The sequence below is a fragment of the Paroedura picta genome, chromosome 4 (genome assembly GCF_049243985.1).
Source record: "Paroedura picta isolate Pp20150507F chromosome 4, Ppicta_v3.0, whole genome shotgun sequence".
Lineage (NCBI taxonomy): Eukaryota > Metazoa > Chordata > Lepidosauria > Squamata > Gekkonidae > Paroedura > Paroedura picta.
The window spans coordinates 65437872-65457017 of NC_135372.1; the positions used below are offsets into that span (position 1 = coordinate 65437872).

General features: G+C 41.6%; 1 long non-coding RNA gene and 1 other non-coding gene across 2 annotated transcripts in view; one reads left to right on the top strand and one right to left on the bottom strand.

Moving 5' to 3' along the window:
* Window positions 1-3190: 3190 nt before the first annotated feature.
* LOC143835499 (uncharacterized) overlaps window positions 3191-19146 on the bottom strand; it is a 441550-nt gene continuing 425594 nt past the window's right edge. The window contains exons 6-7 of the long non-coding RNA XR_013230177.1: window positions 3553-3594; window positions 3191-3347 (exon numbers count right to left, since the gene is read on the bottom strand). This is a non-coding gene — a long non-coding RNA (uncharacterized LOC143835499). The remainder of the gene's footprint in view (window positions 3348-3552; window positions 3595-19146) is intronic.
* Window positions 12104-12231, top strand: LOC143836943 (U8 small nucleolar RNA). Its single transcript, XR_013230854.1, has one exon. It is a non-coding gene; the product is annotated as a U8 small nucleolar RNA (small nucleolar RNA).

A 19146-nucleotide genomic window follows, 5' to 3' on the forward strand; every position in this document is an offset into this window, starting at 1 on the left:
GGAGCAGTCCTAAGCAGGTCTACTTTAGAAGTAAGTCCTTTTTTTCTTAGTAAGGCAGACTCCCAGGAAAATGTCTTAGGATTGCACTTCTAGTAGTCACACAAGTCAAGACAAATGACTAAGAGGAATAGGGATGGAAATATTTACTTATTTTAAAAATTACATCAAAAGAACCAGTCTAATTAATACCTTAAACACAGTTTAAAATATTCCCTTTTGTTCAGTCTCAGACTGCCTCCTTCCCATACAGTGGCATTCTGAGCCCAGTTGAACTCATGTGTATGTTTAAACTGATTCTCCTTGCAGCTGCTGTATAGTTATGGACAGAATTGGGGTGGGGGATGCATATCTAACTCTTTATAAAAAATCACATCTAGTTTGACCCTGAAGGGTAGTTTAGAATTGCAGTGAGACATACAAAGGATAAACATGAATAATTATGGATTCCTAGACAGTATTCAAATTGTTTTGAAGTCCAAGACTGGAAAAAGTCATGCTGGGTAAATAACAAACATAGACAAAAGAACTGCCTGGCTTCTTAGGCTCTAAAGCAACTCAGACTTATAGTCATAGACTCTTGGCAGGCCCTGGTTGATTAAACTACCTGAAATCAAGCATGCTTGATTAGGCTCTATTCCAAGGAATTCCAAGCTTGCCGAGCTTGCATGGACTTTTCTAGATAGTTTGAGAAAGAGTAGTAGACTCCACCATGCAATAGTTATCAGGGAAGGGGGATATCTAGTGTTTGCTATTGCAGTGGTAGAATATCACAAAATAGGTCCATTGAAAGTAGGATCAGATCTTTGCCCTGCTGTTTGATTTGAGAATGATTTGTTCCATGTACTCATACATGGGAAAGCTTGTGATACTCATAAGTGTATGTCTATGGCCAAGTACATGGCTGTGATTTGTCTGCCTGAGATAAGCCCTGCATTTTGCTAGTTCATTCTGCTGGTAGGGAGTATTGTAAGAAGCCATGTTTAATTTCTGTTCCATTCAGGCCATATTGAATTTCCCCCTAAGGCTCAAAGAGCAGGTCAGCATAGGGAAGACAGTGGTAGGTATCCTGAGGTTCATGGGCATGTTGGGATCTCTGTTGGGGCAGAGAAGCTTGCTTTCTCTCTTTTTTTCCTCTTTACTTCTTAGCGCTTTACAAACTCTTTTCCTTGTGGAGTTAATGAGAAAGGCATATCTACAATAAAGGGACTAGGGACTTTATTATTATCAAAAACTAGGAATTCAGAGAACTTTACACAGGTTTTATATATCTGAAATGATAGAACAATACTCAATTGTGGATTTTATTTATTTAATTTATTAATGTATTATTCGATTTCTACACTGCCACCTCTCGAGGACTTGTGATGGCTCTCAATACAACCATAATCCCCCTTAAAACCCTATAATAACAAAAACCCCAACAGAACAACAAGATTTGTAGAAACTCTATCTTCCCTCAACAGCCACCCTAGATGGGGTGCCCAGATGTTAAATCGGGGACCTTAAAAATATTTTAAAATCTTGGTAGTAGGGTATATATATGTGGGGCTGCTGCCTAGGCAACTGATGCAGGAAAACCTGCCATGTGGAAGCACCATAGCTACAAGGAAACAACAAGAAGTCTGTCCAGATCCCAGTAGGAGTTCTCACATCAAGTCCACACTTAAAATGATAGGGTAACTTTTGCTTCAATATCATATTCAAAAGTTATTTCAAAACTGGGTGACTCCTTACAGATTTTCTGATATTCTATTCTACCTCTGTTTTTGTAGAAAAGCAACAATCTGTCCCACATAATGTAATTCTGGTAAGGCTTTGGAGGAAGAGTGGGTATAGAATCATAGAGTTGGAAGGGGCTATACAGGCCATCTAGTCCAACCCCCTGCTCAACGCAGGATCAGCCCGCAGGATCTCATGGCTTTAAGTGCCACTCAGCACTTAACACCCACTCAGGATAGCTGTCCCACCCCTGAGTGCCTCCTCCTCCAACTGTCTTGCCTGTCTGTCCAGCAGCCATCCAATCACTTTCTGTCTCCCACCTCTGGCCATCCCCTCCTCCTTCTACTTTCCTCCAAGGCTCAGAGGCTGCAGATCCCTGCTGCATGAGAGCTGCCCCTGCTGGTGAGTTCCTTTCCTGGGGGCCTCCAGCATGCAGCCCTTCCAGATCCTAGGGTGAAGGAGAGGCCATCCACAGAGTTCTTCCACCCCCCCCCCAGTCTAGCACCAGTTGCATTACTGAATACAATGGGCTTGGCTCCTAGTTACAACATAAAGTTTGGCACTCATATGAAATCTGTCATTTTAATGCTCTTTTGCATTAAATAGTCACCTTTTTAGAAAGCAAATTTTTTCTAGGATTAGAAAGAGCAGTTTTTATCTATAACTAGAGGGAGCCTCTTGTGGCGCAGAGTGGTAAGGCAGCAGACATGCAGTCTGAATGCTCTGCCCATGAGGCTGGGAGTTCAATCCCAACAGCTGGCTCAAGGTTGACTCAGCCTTCCATCCTTCCAAGGTCGGTAAAATAAGTACCCAGCTTGCTGGGGGGTAAACGGTAATGACTGGGGAAGGCACTGGCAAACCACCCCATATTGAGTCTGCCATGAAAACGCTAGAGGGCGTCACCCCAAGGGTCAGACATGACCTGGTGCTTGCACAGGGGATACCTTTTTAGAGGGAACTGTTTTCTAGCATTATTTCCCCCTGTATGATGACTTTATATTTGTTTCAAACCAAATCTTTGAGGAAAATTTTAAAAGGCCTGATGATTGTGAGTGGGTGGGTGAGTGGGTGGGTGGATGGATGGGGGGAGGGGAATCAGTGTTCTCTCCTTAACAATTGTGTTATCTGATTTGGGCTACTTTTCTCCGAAGCCTTATTTTAGGATGACCTTTACATGTACAATATGATGAATTTTTTTTCATTCTATTTGATTGCAAAGATATTATGATCAAAGGGTAAAATAAATATTGCCTTTTCCAAATTGTAGAAGATTTTTTTAAACAACATGGTAGCAGGCAGCTCTTGCCAAAGCTGTAGTGTCTATTTTCAGAAAATATAACATTTTAAATTCACGTATGCGACAAAACCCAGGTGGAACATAAATAAAGATCAATTTTTATGCAGTTCAACACAGTAAAACATTATATAGGACTAACCTGCTCTCAATCTAAGGAAGAGATACAATTCCACTCTCTGCTGATAGAACATACACCATATTTATGTGTGTGGATATGTATATATTACAATAAATTATGCAGCAAAGCACATTGGTGAGCACCACAGGTTTCCAAAGCATTTCCAGCAGAGATGGCAAATCTCTATGTTTCTTTAGAAACAGCATCCACAATCTTGAGGAAGAAGAAGAAGAAGAAGAAGAAGAAACAAACTAGAACTTTTAATGATGGCTTTATAGGATTTAAATATTTGGATATTTACAACTAAACTATTGTTGCACATTTATTTTAAGTGAATTTTCATTATTTGGAAATTACAATTTGCTTGTTCTCTTTTGTATTTATTTGGATCATATGTAGAAAATAGTTTTCTACTTACCTTTCTGAGAGAGATTACATTTATCATTGTGCTATAAATACCCTGGAAAGCAAAGAAATACTTTTAGTTATTACACCCCTGTCCACAGGGTTTCAAGCTATTAAACAAAGAGGATCAGCAACCCCGCAAAAACCTCAAAGAACAGTATTTTAATACAGAATATTTCACATCTCTTTAGGCAATGGAGATCAGAAACCCAGGTTCAAATCACTGTTCAGTTGTGAGAGACAAAGTAGCCTAATAGAAGCCTAAATACAATAAATTGAAAAATGCAAAATAAATTACCTTTGCAGTGTACCTTCAACTGTCTTTCAGTGTAAGGTAAAGGTAAAGGTATTCCCTGTGCAAGAACTGGGTCATGTCTGACCCTTGGGGTGACGCCCTCTAGCATTTTCTTGGCAGACTCAATACAGGGTGGTTTGCCAGTGCCTTCCCCAGTCATTACCGTTTTACCCCCCAGCAAGCTGGGTACACATTTTACCGACCTCGGAAGGATGGAAGGCTGAGTCAACCTTGAGCCGGCTGCTAGGATCAAACTCCCAGCCTCATGGTCAGAGCTTCAGACAGCCTGTTGGCTGCCTTACCACCCTGTGCCACAAGAGGCTCTACTTCAGTGTAAGATGTATTGCTATTACTACTGTCTGTTCTATCTCGGTATTCCATGCATTTATTTTTTTAGCCTACTGACTTGATATTACTGACTGTTGACTTGATATGTAGTTTACAATGTAATGTTCTACTGAGTTAGGCTCTCTACTGAATCCTCACTGAATTAGGTATTTCATACTTTTACTAATGATTTAGTAAGTGAATTCACACACACACACCCTTTAGCACAGATTACTTTCCCACAGTTATATTGCTGCCCTCTGCCCACCACCTTTGCACTCTTGCTTTTGCAGAGCAGGGAGGACCAAGTGGCAAGCTGGACTGGATGGCCCCTCTGAGCTTTCCCCATGGCCAGGAGGCTTGAGCACATCAAGTGGCTGCTGAAGAGTGTGTCTGGATGGTCTTCCCTGCCCCTGAGCTCTCCCTGCAGTCAGGAGGCTTGATTGCATGGCACAGCTGCCATGGAGGACAGCCAGATGGCCTTCCCCACCCTCTTGGCAGCCAGCTCCCGGGTTTACCTCCTGGTTGCTTTTCCTTCTCACAGCGAGTCCCAGGAAGTGTCATGGAGGAAGAGAAGCAGAGGGACAGGGAAGGGCCTCTGATTGGTCCTCATATGGGGACTGTCATTGCCCTATTGGGGGGATGTCCCCCAGTGACAGCCAATCAGAGGCTAGTCACATTGTCAGAAGGATGGTAAAGGATTTTATGTGGAATTATATAAAGAATGCATTAGACCAGCCTTTCTCAACTTCATTTGCCATTTATGGTCATACCACCCAATAAATGTTTAACAAATTTAATTTTTTCTTTTAAAAGCCATTAACTTCCAACAATTCAGAAAACCCCAAGGGTTTTACAAAGCACTAGTTGAGAAACCTGTGGATATAGAATTGCCTTATGTTTCCATCAATACTGAGAGATAAATACCCATGATTGCCCATTGAGTTTCATGGCCACCCAGGAATTTGATCTTGGATTTTCATAATACCCAAGCCCAGAATTCTAGCATTTCTACTAAAGTAGGCTCCTAAGTCAGAAAGAATTTGAACTTCTATTTAAGAACAAACCTAAGACCTGGGATCTTTAAGCTGTAATTTAGAAATCACAGTTCAGTTCAGAAAAATCTAAAGTTACTGTTCAAACTCAACACCCATGAGAATGTACTGTGACAGAAAGAGGAATCAGAAGGTGATGTTAAGAAATGGAAATTGGGACAGATAGTGATACAGCAGGAAGTAATAAATATTATGTGTACAGGTGTGGTTAAAACACCCAAATTCCAAGGACTCCAAGGAAGACTTACACAACTATCATTGTCTAATCATCACCTGTTCTCTGGGTTGTCCAAGCAGCTGCTTCCCTCACTGCATTTTGCATTGTACTTTGCAACTGGTACATTATCAGTTTAGCCAGTTTAATATGCCCAGTCCCATGAAACCTCCTTCACTATTCTTATGTGGCATAGTTATGTAGTCACACATTTCCTGTAATGGTAACATTTGAAAAAGTCAGATAACTCGATTACTTCAAGTGCTGGGCTGCAGCCACACAGGTTTTTCTCTACCTTGGCTTGGAGCATTCCCATGGTACCATCCTCTAAGCATCTATTTTGCTTGGTATGATGTATCTTAAAAGATAATGAAATCTAAGTACATTAGCTAGCTGGCAGGATGGGAAAGTTCACATTTTCAAAGGCCATACCCATGTCAAGTCATTTTCCCTCTGTCAACTACTTGCAATCACCATTCCCCTTGTCCATGCATTGGAAAACATTTTGAGGACTTTTAATTGGTACAGCACAATAATGTTATAATAATCTATTTTCATTTTACTGGTTCCTCTACATTTCCAGATGTATCTAGTCCTTTTGATGTGAAGGCATAAGGGGAAAAGATGCACATTTCCCACATCTCTGCAAAATAAACAGCAAAACAGCAATTACCAATTTTAAAGAGTGCTCACAAAGCTCTCCAGTGATATGACAGTGGGAAATGCAAAGGAAAGGGTGGCTGATGTACACAAAATTCCTATATGGTTATTCCAAAACTAATATGAAAGCTCTGCATTTGTAGTGGACACAGCCCCCATGATATAGACCACCATCAGTGAGGTTTCTGTTGTTATTGATGGGGTGGATAATTCAACCATGTTAAAATAATAGTGATACTGTGCTGGTAACATAACAATCCAACTTTATTACCCAAAGAGTCAGTCTCTAAATTAGTTGGGGGAAATTAGCTTTAAAGGAAACAATGCAAGAGGGGGCTACTGGGATTCTCCACCAATGTTTATAGGGATTTTTCTCTTAGAAGAATTCTCACAATTTATCAAACTGATATTCAACCAGAAAGGTTATTTTATTAAAAGGGAAATAAAAAGATAAAGCATACATACAAATTCAATGAGAACATATATCTAAGAGCAGTGGTCCCCAACCTCCGATCCGGGGACCAGTACCAGTCTCTAGATCAGTTGGTACTGGGCCGTGGCTCCTCCTTGTCCTCCTCCCTGGCTGCTGCCTCGGGGGCTGCCCTGCCACTCTGCCACTGGCTCACCTTTGGTGCTCGCCAAAGGCTGCCATGGCTGGGGCTCCCCCTTGGCATGGCACTGCACAGCTTCTGATGATAGTGCCCCCAGTGGGCGGTGGGAAGTCAGGGGCGCTGGTGGGAAAGCAAGTGTAGCAGGGGCTCAGGTGGCAGTGGCAATGTCCCTCAGCAAAAGACTACCCTCCCCCAGGGCTCAGTAAAATTGTCAAGCGTTGACCGGTCCCCAGTGATAAAAAGGTTGGAGACCACTGTCTAAGAGGATATCAGAGGGAATAGAGGGAAAACAATTTCATGAAAGGCTATAATTACCAAAATAATGTCCACAGAGACAGCAGCAAAACAGAAAGAGGAAGAACCCAGCATATTGGGAATGGGATGTTCAAACCTGAGATCTTTTAATATAGAGAATTCCCCTGAATTCTCCTTGGTTCCTAGCCTGTACCAATATTACATTGCCTTCTGTGATAACTGAAATCTTTCTCCCAAACATGTATCTTTGGAAATACAACTCTGATTTTCTCTTCCTTAACTAGGCAGAGTTCATCCTTCTCTTCCTTGGAAGGATTAACCTTCCACTTTGGCCTAATTTGGAAGTAACCACCTGACTACCCAAATTCTCTCTGTCAAATAACTGCTCTAGTAATCCAGACATTGTGTGGAATAACTCTCAATAGACACTGCTCTCTCACCAGAGTTTCTCCTTAGAGGAGTCTATCAGCTCAGGATCAGTCAGTATCAGATTCTGTCAGATACAGACTCCAACTGAGCTAAACTCCCTCCTGACCACAGCCACTATAATATCTTCCACTCAGCTGTGGAAGCCAATCACAGGGCTTAGAGCCTGTCACCCTAGTGATGATTTTGAAATCCTCACTGACTGGAACAAAGTTTAAGCTTCTAGGGTGAGGAGGAGGTCATTAGCTAGCCAGCTATTCTTTCTCACATTTCTAAACTACTTGTTCAGTCTTGCCTCTGGCTGACATCCATTTCTGTGTCTTTTTGGGCCAGGCAGTGTATTACACTTATTTTATTGAAGGGTGTTTATGATTTTCCAGCTATAAACTGCCCCTCAGTGAGAGGAGGGGCCTGACTGCTTACAACTCCAATATATATAATACGTTAAAAAAAATAAAATAACTTATTCAGTTGAAAGTACTTCTGTTATTTGGGACTATATGACAATAATAATAATTATTATTATTGGTTCATTTCTCTACCCAAAGGAGTCTCAAAGTGGCTTACAATGGCCTTCCCTTTCATCTTCCCACAACATGCACCTTGTGAGATAGGTGAGGCTGAGAGAGCCCTGATATCACTGCTCGGTCAGAACAACTTTCTCAGTGCTGTGGTGAGCCCAAAATCACCCAGCTGGCTGCATGTGAAAGAGCACAGAATCAAACCTGGCTCAGTAGATTAGAACTTGGTACTCCTAACCACGACATCAAGTTGGCTGGATATCTCTTTTGTTAAGTCCTGTTTGATGGTTTTTGAGGATGTCTCGATGTGCTGACATCTGTAGAATTGGTTATGGAGAATTATTACACAAGTCTGACTATTATTTTCCATAACTGTTAGTATAGTCCTACTGTGACATTCTTAGATGCTGTTTCTGGAATGTTAGTTAAAAAAAAACCACACCAAAATGTAATGCTATGCTAGCCTAAGAATGCTGCTATTGAACGTTGAATCTGATAAGGTCACATTTGTTCAACACATTTCCTGAATCAATAAACATGTTCAAAAGTCTTTTTTTAATCGTTGGTTCCTGAAGAGGGCAGCACGTTCTAGATATTATTGAATCATAATCTAAGTCATGGCAACCTGGTTTTACTGTACTGTAAGGAAAGAAGGAAAGTTGAAAGGGGTGGGGGGGGGGAGGAAAGAGAGGGATATTTTGTGTAGCAGTTTCCACGGAACAATAAACCAGCTCAAGCTCTTGGCAGTTACAGGCCAAGGTCAAAACAGCATCCGATTATTAAAAGGAACATTCAAATAAAGCACCTGAAGCAATGTATTTAGCAAAAACGGGAAAACAAAACATCAACAAGAAGTACTTTCACAAGGAACAGGTTTTATCTTTAATACAGGCGATAACTTTTTTCTTTTCCTCTTATTGGCAGTGCATTGACTGTCAAAAACTTCTAAAGGGGTTAGATTTAATTATCTCACTCCTTGCACATTTCATCTAGATTGCTATGGCAACATTCGGTTGCCTCAGCAGCAATGCACACTTTAATCAGATATTTCCTCACTCATTTCTCGGTGCACTGCAGCAATGCAATGAAATTTATGGCCAAGCCCTGTGCTGTCTCACAGCATCTCAGAGGAACGGGTGGCTCTCCAGGTCCCTTTTCTGCCTTCCTGAACCTGATGCACAGACGGAGCCACCCACACAAATATTTTCAGCGACTTGAGCACCCAGGTGACACATAGCCCACAGGAAATGATAAGTATGTATACTTTGAATGTGTTTCTACTTCACTGATTTCCAGGCGGTTTCCTGTGTCACTCCCTCTTTACAAGGCATTCGTCCACTCACTCATTCAGCAACCCAGCCCTGCAAACTAAGCTAATGAGCAGTTCCTCTGGTTTCTGCAAGAGCAAACGCTGGGAACAGAAAACATGAACAGCAGCAGCCAGACAATATTGTTTGTTCCATTTCCACCCATCCCCCAAACTTGAGTTTTTGTTTGATTGCCCATCCCTTGATGAGACACCTCTCAGCAGACAGCACCTTCTCTTTAAATGGAATGACTGCAAAACCAGGGACAAATGTTAAAACAAAAATAATTAGAGGCAGTGAATCAAGGACAGGAGTGTAGTTCAGACAGCAGACAATGTGACCATTCAGGTAACTACAATGTGTATATATGGCCTGATTCTAGGAATGGGTGGCATTTTCATATTAGGTAAGAATATATAAAACAGAGAGAGAGAGAGAGAGAGAGAGAGAGAGAGAGAGATTTGAATTTCACATATAAACATAACTACCACCACTGGGAAAAGAACACTGAAGGTGTTCTTGCTGATTTTTGTCAATATTGACAATGGTCAAGTGTAATATAAGTGATATTATTATTTATTAAATTTTTAGACCGCCCTTCCGAGACTGAGTCAGGGAGGTATAAAGGTAAAGGTATCCCCTGTGCAAGCACCGAGTCATGTCTGACCCTTGGGGTGACGTCCTCTAGCGTTTTCATGGCAGACAATACGGGGTGGTTTGCCAGTGCCTTCCCCAGTCATTACCGTTTACCCCCCAGCAAGCTGGGTACTCATTTTACCGACCTCGGAAGGATGGAAGGCTAAGTCAACCTTGAGCCGGCTGCTGGGATTGAACTCCCAGCCTCATGGGCAGAGCATTAAGACGGCTGCCTTACCACTCTGCGCCACAAGAGGCTCATCAGGGCAGTATACATACATAATAATCCATAGAGTTAAAACAATATAAACATTAAAAATCAGCAAAACATTAACAATTAAACCAATTAATGTATTAGAGAAGCAATAAACATTTTTTGGGGGGGCATTTGGTACTGGAAATTGAGATCATAAATATAAGAAGAACCATGCTGGATCAGACTAGTGGTCCATGTAGTCCAACATCCTGTCTCACACAGTGGGCAGAGACAGGCCCATAACCACAAGAAGGGGGCTGAGAAGGCCGCCATAAACAGCCTTGAAAGAGGTCACCTCATCAGTCGTGTCAAGGGCAGAGGGACCTGCCCCAGGTATAAATAATTAGAAGGAGCACGTGCTGCAAGAGCTGACAGCAAAACAAACAAAAGATACTGGCTGGCCAACCACAGAATAACACAAACAGAACACAGCTGAGCCAAGGCAACTGGCCACTCGGATGTGTTTTTCAAGGCATTTGTGTGCCTCAAGACCAACCATTGTTGGTGCCAATAATTCATCTTAGCTCGTTTTCTCTCCATTTATAAACTAATTGCTTTGTAACTTTTTAAAAACCAACTTTGTGTAGTGGTTAAAAGTGATGGCTTCTAATCTGGAGAACCAGGTTTGATTTCCCAGTCCTCCACATATAGACAGTTGAGTGACTTTTGGCTAGTCGCAGTCCTGAAATAACTACTCTTATGGAGCAGTTTCTGTCAGATCTCTCTCAGCCTCACAGGCTATCTGTTGTGGGGAGAGGAAGGAAAGGAAATTGTAAGCCACTAATATGCCTTCAGGTAGCAAAAAGCAGGGTATAACAACCAACTTTTCTTCTTTCTTCTTTAACATAAAGACAATCTGTGCAGTTTTTCTACAATGCAAGTAAATAGAGGCTGTGTCACTCTATGCATATTTAGTGGTCTACTTGGAAGTAAGTCCCATTTTATTCAATGGGGCTTACTCCCAGGAAAAAGTTCTGAGATTACAGCCTCAAGGAGACTGACCTGCTGATTTCTTTAGATCAAATTGCTGTGAAGGGCAGAAGAGAAAATTAGATTGTCTTTTCCTTGATCATGTGGCAACCCTACATTGGGGCAGTAGGTTAAAAATCTGAATGCTATAGAACAGCTGTCTCCAACCCCCAGTCCGTGGGCCAGGACCAGTCAGTTCAGTTGGTACCTGGACGTGGCTTCTCCTCATCCTCCTCCCCAGCTGCTGCCTTGGGGGCTCTCCTGCACTCTGCCGCCAGCTCACCTTTGGTGCTCTTTGGCAGCCGCCATGGCTGGAGCTCCCCCTCGGTGTAGCACTGTGCAGCTGCTGCTGTCAGCACCCCCTAGTGGGTGGCGGGAAGTCAGGGGTGCCAGCAAGAAAGCAAGCGGAGCAGGGGCTCAGGCGGTGGTGACGTCCCTCAGTAAAAGACCAGGCCTCAGTAAAATTGTCATGCGTTGACCAGTCCCCAGTGATAAAAAGGTTGGTGACCACTGCTATAGAAGATTCTAGACCACACCATTAAAGGAAAGTCACCACTATTTCCATAATTGGGAGGGGTACTTTCCATTGATTCTCCTTTCCTTCTATCTGTGAAACTTTTTTTGTACAGCTCTCTTTCATGTTGGGTTCCCATTTGACAAAATTTAAACTGCCCCTATAACAAAACAAAATTGCTAAATATATAAGACCCAGGGAAGGCCTGAAACAAAATTTGCTGGAAGGCCCGCAGTGAGGATGAAGATAAAGTTACTGGGGAAGAATTTAGGGGCTGCTATCAAATGGACTTTCATAGTACCATCATTAGATATGCCTGCAATAATGCAGATCCTCATAACAGAGCTCTTTATGAGTTACCTCAGAACACAAGCAAATACCTATGGGCACAAGTGGTCCATCAGGTACTTAGAATTTGGTCCAGAAGGTACAAGATGCTCATGCAATTAATGATCATGATATTTGTCATGTGAACTTTGGAAACTGTAGCAGTGCGAACAGCCATACGTATTAAAAATATATCAGTGAAATATATCTTTACCTGTTCCTTCTCTGGGAGAAAGTTCATGATAAATGGAGGTGCATGAGATGTGATGAATGCCTCCCCAACCAATGCTCTGCAACACCTTGGTCATATATATCAGAAATGCAATAACCACCACAGAAAATACGGTTTTGTGTAGTAAAGACCCAACAGTGAATCTTTTTGAAACTTGAGTCTGATTATATACAAGAGTAGCCAAGCATTTATAGTACATGCAAAACCAACTGTATCATCTGGAATTCAATCATACATGGTTACCATTTGGTTTGGCACAGGCTTTTTGTTAAGAAACAGTCACGAACTGTTGGGTGTCACTGCCCCAAGCCCCAAAATTCTCTGAAGTTAGGCTTACCAAGTCCCTGCCTGGGCATGCTATCTCCCTGTCATGGCTCTTGTTTCCCACCACTCCTCCAACAGCCAGTAGAAGGAAACTTTTGGAGGAAAACCTGGAAGTGATGTAAGTCTACTGTAGGAATTACTAGAGGAATGTCATAGCTTCCAAAGAGTCAGTGTACTGTAGCCATTGTGATAGACTATGGTTGCTTACAAGGGCTCTTGGTAATTGTAGTCCATGAACATCTGGAGAGCCACAGTTTGGCCACCCTTGGACTATGATATGGGAGGCCCTGTGCTGAAATGCAATCAGCGAGTTATTTGGTCCAGGGCCTCCACTGAAGAGCTGGCCTTTCTACACTGCAGCGTCCTGGTCATATGCTCAGGAGAGTTGCCTGGCTGCCGCTCAAGTATTGCAGACCATACCAAGAAACCAGTTAGATTGGTTTTGTTTCTGGGAGGATCAGGGGTCTTTGTTCCAAGTGGGACTGCCTACTTCCTCTTCAGACTAGAAGAGGAGCTGAGCCTTTGTATGCTCAGGCAGAGTTTCAGGGCCATTCCGCATTCGTCCAAAATAGCACAATGGTTACTAATTGAAATCGCTACAGTTTTGCCGTTATGCACAACGTTGACAATCTGCAACACTCCTGAAACCAATCCGCAAAAAGTGCTTCGTTGTAACGCTTTCAGGGAAATCCCAAAAAGTGGATTCACCCTCCGGAAAGTGCTACACTGCTGCAACCAATCTGCAACACTAGCGGAAATGTTCTGTGCGTTACCATTGTTGCAGTTTCTGCAAAGTCCCTCACCCTGGCTCTCTCCTCTGATCTTCCGGCGAAGCGATCGCCATTTTTTTTTCTCCAAGCGAGCGGAGATCAACACACCGGCAAGCCTTCGTTTACCCAGTGAGGCTTCCCCGGCTGCAGTCTCTCTGTTTAAAGTCACCAAGCACAAGCAACACAGAGGCCTGTTTGCTGGTTTATTTTCCCTTTATTTTTCACACTATTTTTGGCCGAAAATCGCGCCTGTGAGGGGCGGGTATTTTTTTTTCACTCGGGGGGAGCGTGGCAACGATGAAACGGCAGCTCAAACACCACCTGCTAGCTGGATGGGTCTCTCCGTTGCAACGAATCAACGCAGATTCGTTGCAACATGTGTGTTTTTTTTAAAAAAACCTTCCTTAAAGGGAAAGGGGCTGTTTGGGAGCATGATAACGGCCGCCCATTGGTTGCTTGACGGCCAGGGGCGGGACACAGCTCGGCAATATCGCTTCCTGGCTAGCGATTTTTGCCGAGACTGGAAACCTGTGGGAAACGATAGAAACGCAACTGGATTCCACTACAAAGGCAGGTATGCATAATGATGAATTCCACTATTTAAAATGGCGATTTTTTGTTCTGCAAACAATTTGCAACATGGATCCCGGTGCAGAATGGCCCTCAGAGTCACATCGTCACATTGCTTCTTTGCTTTGTTGTCTTGTCTCCATTGCAGTTTGCTTTGCATTACAATGGCTTTGTTTTAGCAGCATGTAAGAACTGAACTGCTCTGTAACTGCTTAAGTTCTATGGCCCTCATCCAGTGAGAGACCAGGCCAATGAGTATTATATATATATGTAATGTTAATGTTAATAAAAACAAGTAAACTTATTTTTAGTCTCTATCCAATGTCCCTGCATTTCCTTGATGCTTCCTTCAGGATTTTAAGGTAAAAGCTTATACCGCACTCTCTCACGGCATGCTAAAGGTGGAATCTTATGCAGTTGGGCAGGGCAATTCCTTCATTTCTTTCCCTTTTCCTGTTTTATTCGTCCAAAATAAGTGGCAAGGAGTTCAACAAAACTGGTAACAGGAATTCCAACAAGTGGTAACCAAAGAATAGTCCACTTCCAACACCGTAGTTTGAATTCCCACTGCCATTGACACTTGCTCGATGACCTTGGATCACACACATTCTAAGTTTAACCTATCTCATGGGGTTTCTGTGAGGATAAAATGTAGGAGAAGAAAATGATGCATGTAGCTTGAGGTCCCCATTGGAATAAGTAAATAAATAACAGCAATCCTTTTCATGAGGTCACTGATTAAAGATAGAAAGTCAGGTTTCCCCCTTTTGCTGTCTGAGGTAAGAAAAAACCCCAAAAACTGTGCCTCTACCAGCTTTCTCCTTATTCATTGTCATTTCTCTGCCAATTGTAAAGAATGCTGTTATCCTCAGATAGTAGCGTGTGTGTGTGTGGGGGGGGGAAGCCCTGTCAAAACAATGGCAGGCATTCTCTACCATCCATGCTGATGCCAGACACTTGAGCTAAAGGATCATCCCAAATCTCCTGGAATGGCATACGTTGGACAAAATATTATATGTCTAAATATATATATATATCCAAGAAATACCACAAGACTGATTCAGTCATAGCATGTAAGTCCTTGGAACAATATAAGAAACGATTCAATCTTCATATCCTTGTAAATGAATTAAGCTTTTTAAAAAATCACCAGAGTCTACTCACAAGTTTCCTAAAAGAATTTCTGTGCATAGAACCAACAGAGGATGGCTTTATGAAGTACAGGACGAGCAGCAAGTATATGCCTAGGGTAAGTATCTGCTTTTTTGTTGTTATTGTTTATGTGGCAATATACAACTTGGTCATTTGCCTGCCAGACTTGAGTCCTTCATGCATCTGTTTGTTGATGCTTTTTTAAAAGTGTGAAACAACCTTATGCTTCCCTGATCTGAAGTCCCTTCTGATTACCCACTGGGTCCCTGAAAGAGGATAAGTGAACAAGTTTCAGAGTGGGTGTTTTCAATCATGGACTTTCAAAGCAGAGAAACGAATGGCAAAATATGACACAAAACAAGGCCACAGTTATTTCGTCATTATTGACCAGGTGAGAATACACATGGTTTCTAAAGCAGGAAGATTGAACCATATCATATATTCTTGGCTGCACATGAAATAAATAAAGGAAGCTTCTATAGGGATGCTTGAAAAGAACAGAGAAAACAGAATCATGTGTGAGAAAATTCACGATACAATCTCTTTGCATCTTCTGCTTATAATGTTATAATTCTCTCACATAATGCCTATCATAGGAAATATTGATTTCCCCCTCCTCTATTTTGAAAATGACTTTTGAATATAAATTTAAGATAAGCTTTTTTCTTTACAAACAAGAGAAAAAGTTGTACAGAAAAAAGGCAAGCCATGGAGAAATATTTGTCAAGGAAATGGAGGAGTTTACCATAGAAATAAACAACAATAAATCCCCATGATTTTAGTGACATTAAACTTTTCTTTATAGACTCAAGTGGGTAGCCATGTTGGTCTGAAGCAGCACAAGAAAATTTAAGACCAACAAAGATTTATTCAAGGTGTGAGCTTTCATGTATATGCATACTTCCTAAGATAATGGAACAGGAATCATAAGAGAATAGATATAAGAATAAAGTAAATGAGTAGCAAATTAGTAAACAGCTTCATAGGTCCAAATATGCAGTGTGATAATTGTTTGATAGAAAAGCAGTCATTTGTGTTCAATTGTCATTCACAGAAACATTGGGACAATAAAAATGTAAAGTTAGTGATTAATGGCAGAAACTTTCCCAGTTGTGAAAAGAAGTAGTCAAGTCAAGACAGGTTTTATTGCATGTAGCCATAGGCCATTGCAATATAAAAAGAAGATTTAAAAGGATTTTAAACATTTCAAATCAGTAATAGAATAGTAAATAAGATAATGTGCAATCACAGATAATTACTAATCACCATAAGAACATTTCTAGATTACATACATCTAACTATCCTAAAATTATTCTATTTGCTCTCTACAGGACCACATTGGCCCCTAGTTTCTTTGCCGCAAGGGTACATGACATTCTGGTAAAGACAAATGAATATCTGATAATAAGTTTTTCCTGGTCAGATTTATCATTGAACCCATCTAGTAGGCCAGCAAGAAATTTGGCTCTAGGATCTGTATACAATGGGCTAGTTAGAATGTAATATGGGAGATCCTCCAGAACTAAGGCTCCACAGATACCGAAGCATTGATATTTTGGTATTTTATAGTATCCTCCACTCAGTAGAGCTGTTGACATTGTTTGAAATCGCATGGAAGTGAAAGTTACTTTGAGGCTATGAGTTGAAAAGAAGTAATGAAAAGGCAACTTGTTAGCACCATTCATCTCCACCCAAGCATGGAGGTAAACCCACAAGTGACAAGCCCTGCTGAACAAAAACTGAGTGCAATAGCACCTTTAAGACCAACAAAGATTTATTCAAGGCTTGAGCTTTCATGTACACACACACTTCCTCAAATAAATTGGAACAAGGATCATGAGAGTACATATATATTTATTGTTGTTGTTAGTTGCGAAGTCATATCCGACCCATCACGACCCGATGGACAATGATCCTCCAGGCCTTCCTGTCCTCTACCATTCCCCAGAGTCCATTTAAGTTTGCACCAACTGCTTCAGCGACGCCATCCAGCCACCTCATTCTCTGTCATCCCCTTCTTCTTTTGCCCTCAATCGCTCCCAGCATTAGGCTCTTCTCCAGGGAGTCCTTCCTTCTCATGAGGTGGCCAAAGTATTTGAGTTTCATCTTCAGGATCTGGCCTTCTAAGGAGCAGTCAGGGCTGATCTCCTCTAGGACAGACTGGTTTGTTTGCCTTGCAGTCCAAGGGACTCACAAGAGTCTTCTCCAGCACCAGACTTCAAAAGCCTCAATTCTTTGACGCTCGACCTTCCTTGTGGTCCAACTTTCACAGCCATACATTGCAACTGGGAAGACCATAGCCTTGACTAGACGGACTTTTGTTGACAGGGTGATGTCTCTGCTTTTTAGGATGTTGTCCAGATTTGCCTTAGCTTTCCTCCCCAGGAGCAAGTGTCTTTTAATTTCTTTGCTGCAGTCCCCATCTGCAGTGATCTTGGAACCCAGGAAAATAAAATCTGTCACTACCTCCATTTCTTCCCCATCTATTTGCCAGGAATTGAGAGGGCTGTATGCCATGATCTTCGTTTTCTTGATGTTGAGTTTCAAGCCAGCTTTTGCATTCTCCCCCTTCACCCGCACCAAGAAGCTCTTTAGTTCCTCTTTACTTTCTGCCATTAGAGTAGTATCACCTGCATATCTGAAGTTGTTGATATTTCTCATCTTCCGGCATCATATTGTTTTGCCTTTTGGTACTGTCCATAGAGTTTTCATGGCAAAGATACTGGAGTAGCTTGCCGGTTTCTTTTTCCAGTGGATCACCTTTAATCAGAGCTCTCTGCTATGACCTGTCCATCTTGAGTGGCCCTGCACAGCATAGCTCATAGCTTCACTGAGCTACGCAAGCCCCTTCACTATGACAAGGCAGTGATCTTTGAAGGGGACATATATATAGAAAATGTAAATTAGTGGCAATTAGTAAACTGTGTCATAGTATCCAAATTATGCCATATTATGCCATATGATATGATGCCAACTTTGCTGTCACATACATTCCAACAGCAGAATTACTGGACCTAACAACATTACCTACACCATCAAAGGCTTATCACTTGCTCATCTTCTAACACTGTATTTGCCATTAAATGCCAAGAGTGCACCTCTGTTCTCTACACAGGGCATACAGGTCAAACCCTCTGCCAAAGAATGCGTGGGCATAAGTCTGACATCAAAAATCACAGGACTGTAAATCCTCCAGGACCTTCCAGGACATTCAATAAGGGACCTCAAAGTAGCTGTTTTATTGCAAAGGAACTTCAAGAACAGATTAGAAAGGGAGACTGCAGAAATGCAAGTTATTACAACACTCAAAACAATGGCTCACCCAGAACTCAACAAGGACATAGGGTTTTTTATCTTGCTATGCATGCTAATCTCATTCAACTCTTATATCTACATTTATTACACTCCCCTCTTCTTTATTTAATTTTATTTGGGACAATGTGACTGTAATGTGATCTTAGTAATATGTAATGTAATTTAGAATCTAACTCTGGTCTTAGGAGAAGATAACTTGCCAGCACAGCTTGTCATTTGCAGGGATTCTTCCAAGCTTGGGTGGAGACACATGGGGCAAGCAACTAGTCTCTTTTCACAACTGGGAAAGTGTCTGCTATTACTAATATGGACAATTTCATTTCTCCAATGTTTTTGTGACTACAACTGAACTCAAAAGGACTGTTTTAGCAAAGAATCATATGACTTAATAATATGGCATAATTTGGATACTATGACAAAGTTCACTAATTTACTTTTTCTATATATCTGTACTCTCATGATCCTTGTTCCATTTTGTCTGAGAAAGTGTGCCTGCACACGACAACTCATGCCTTGAATAAATCTTCATTGGTCTTAAAGGTGCTATTGGACTCAGTTTTTGTGCTACTTCAGATCAACATGGCTATCCAGCTGAATCTAAGCCATGCTGAGTTTGTTATTCTGTCCTGAGAACAGAATGTCTTCTTTATAGACATGCACTACACATGCTACAAAAACCTATAGACTGTTCAATGGAAAATATGTAGACAGTGTGAGAACTGGGGAAAGCAAATTGCCAAAATTGCTCATAATATTTTTATAAGATACACAGTCATATTGTGGGAACTCTGTAATCAGAAGTGAGAAAAGCTGGTTGCAATTAAGTTCCCTTGAAAGCAATGGCACTTAAGAACAGAGTTAGACATTTCAG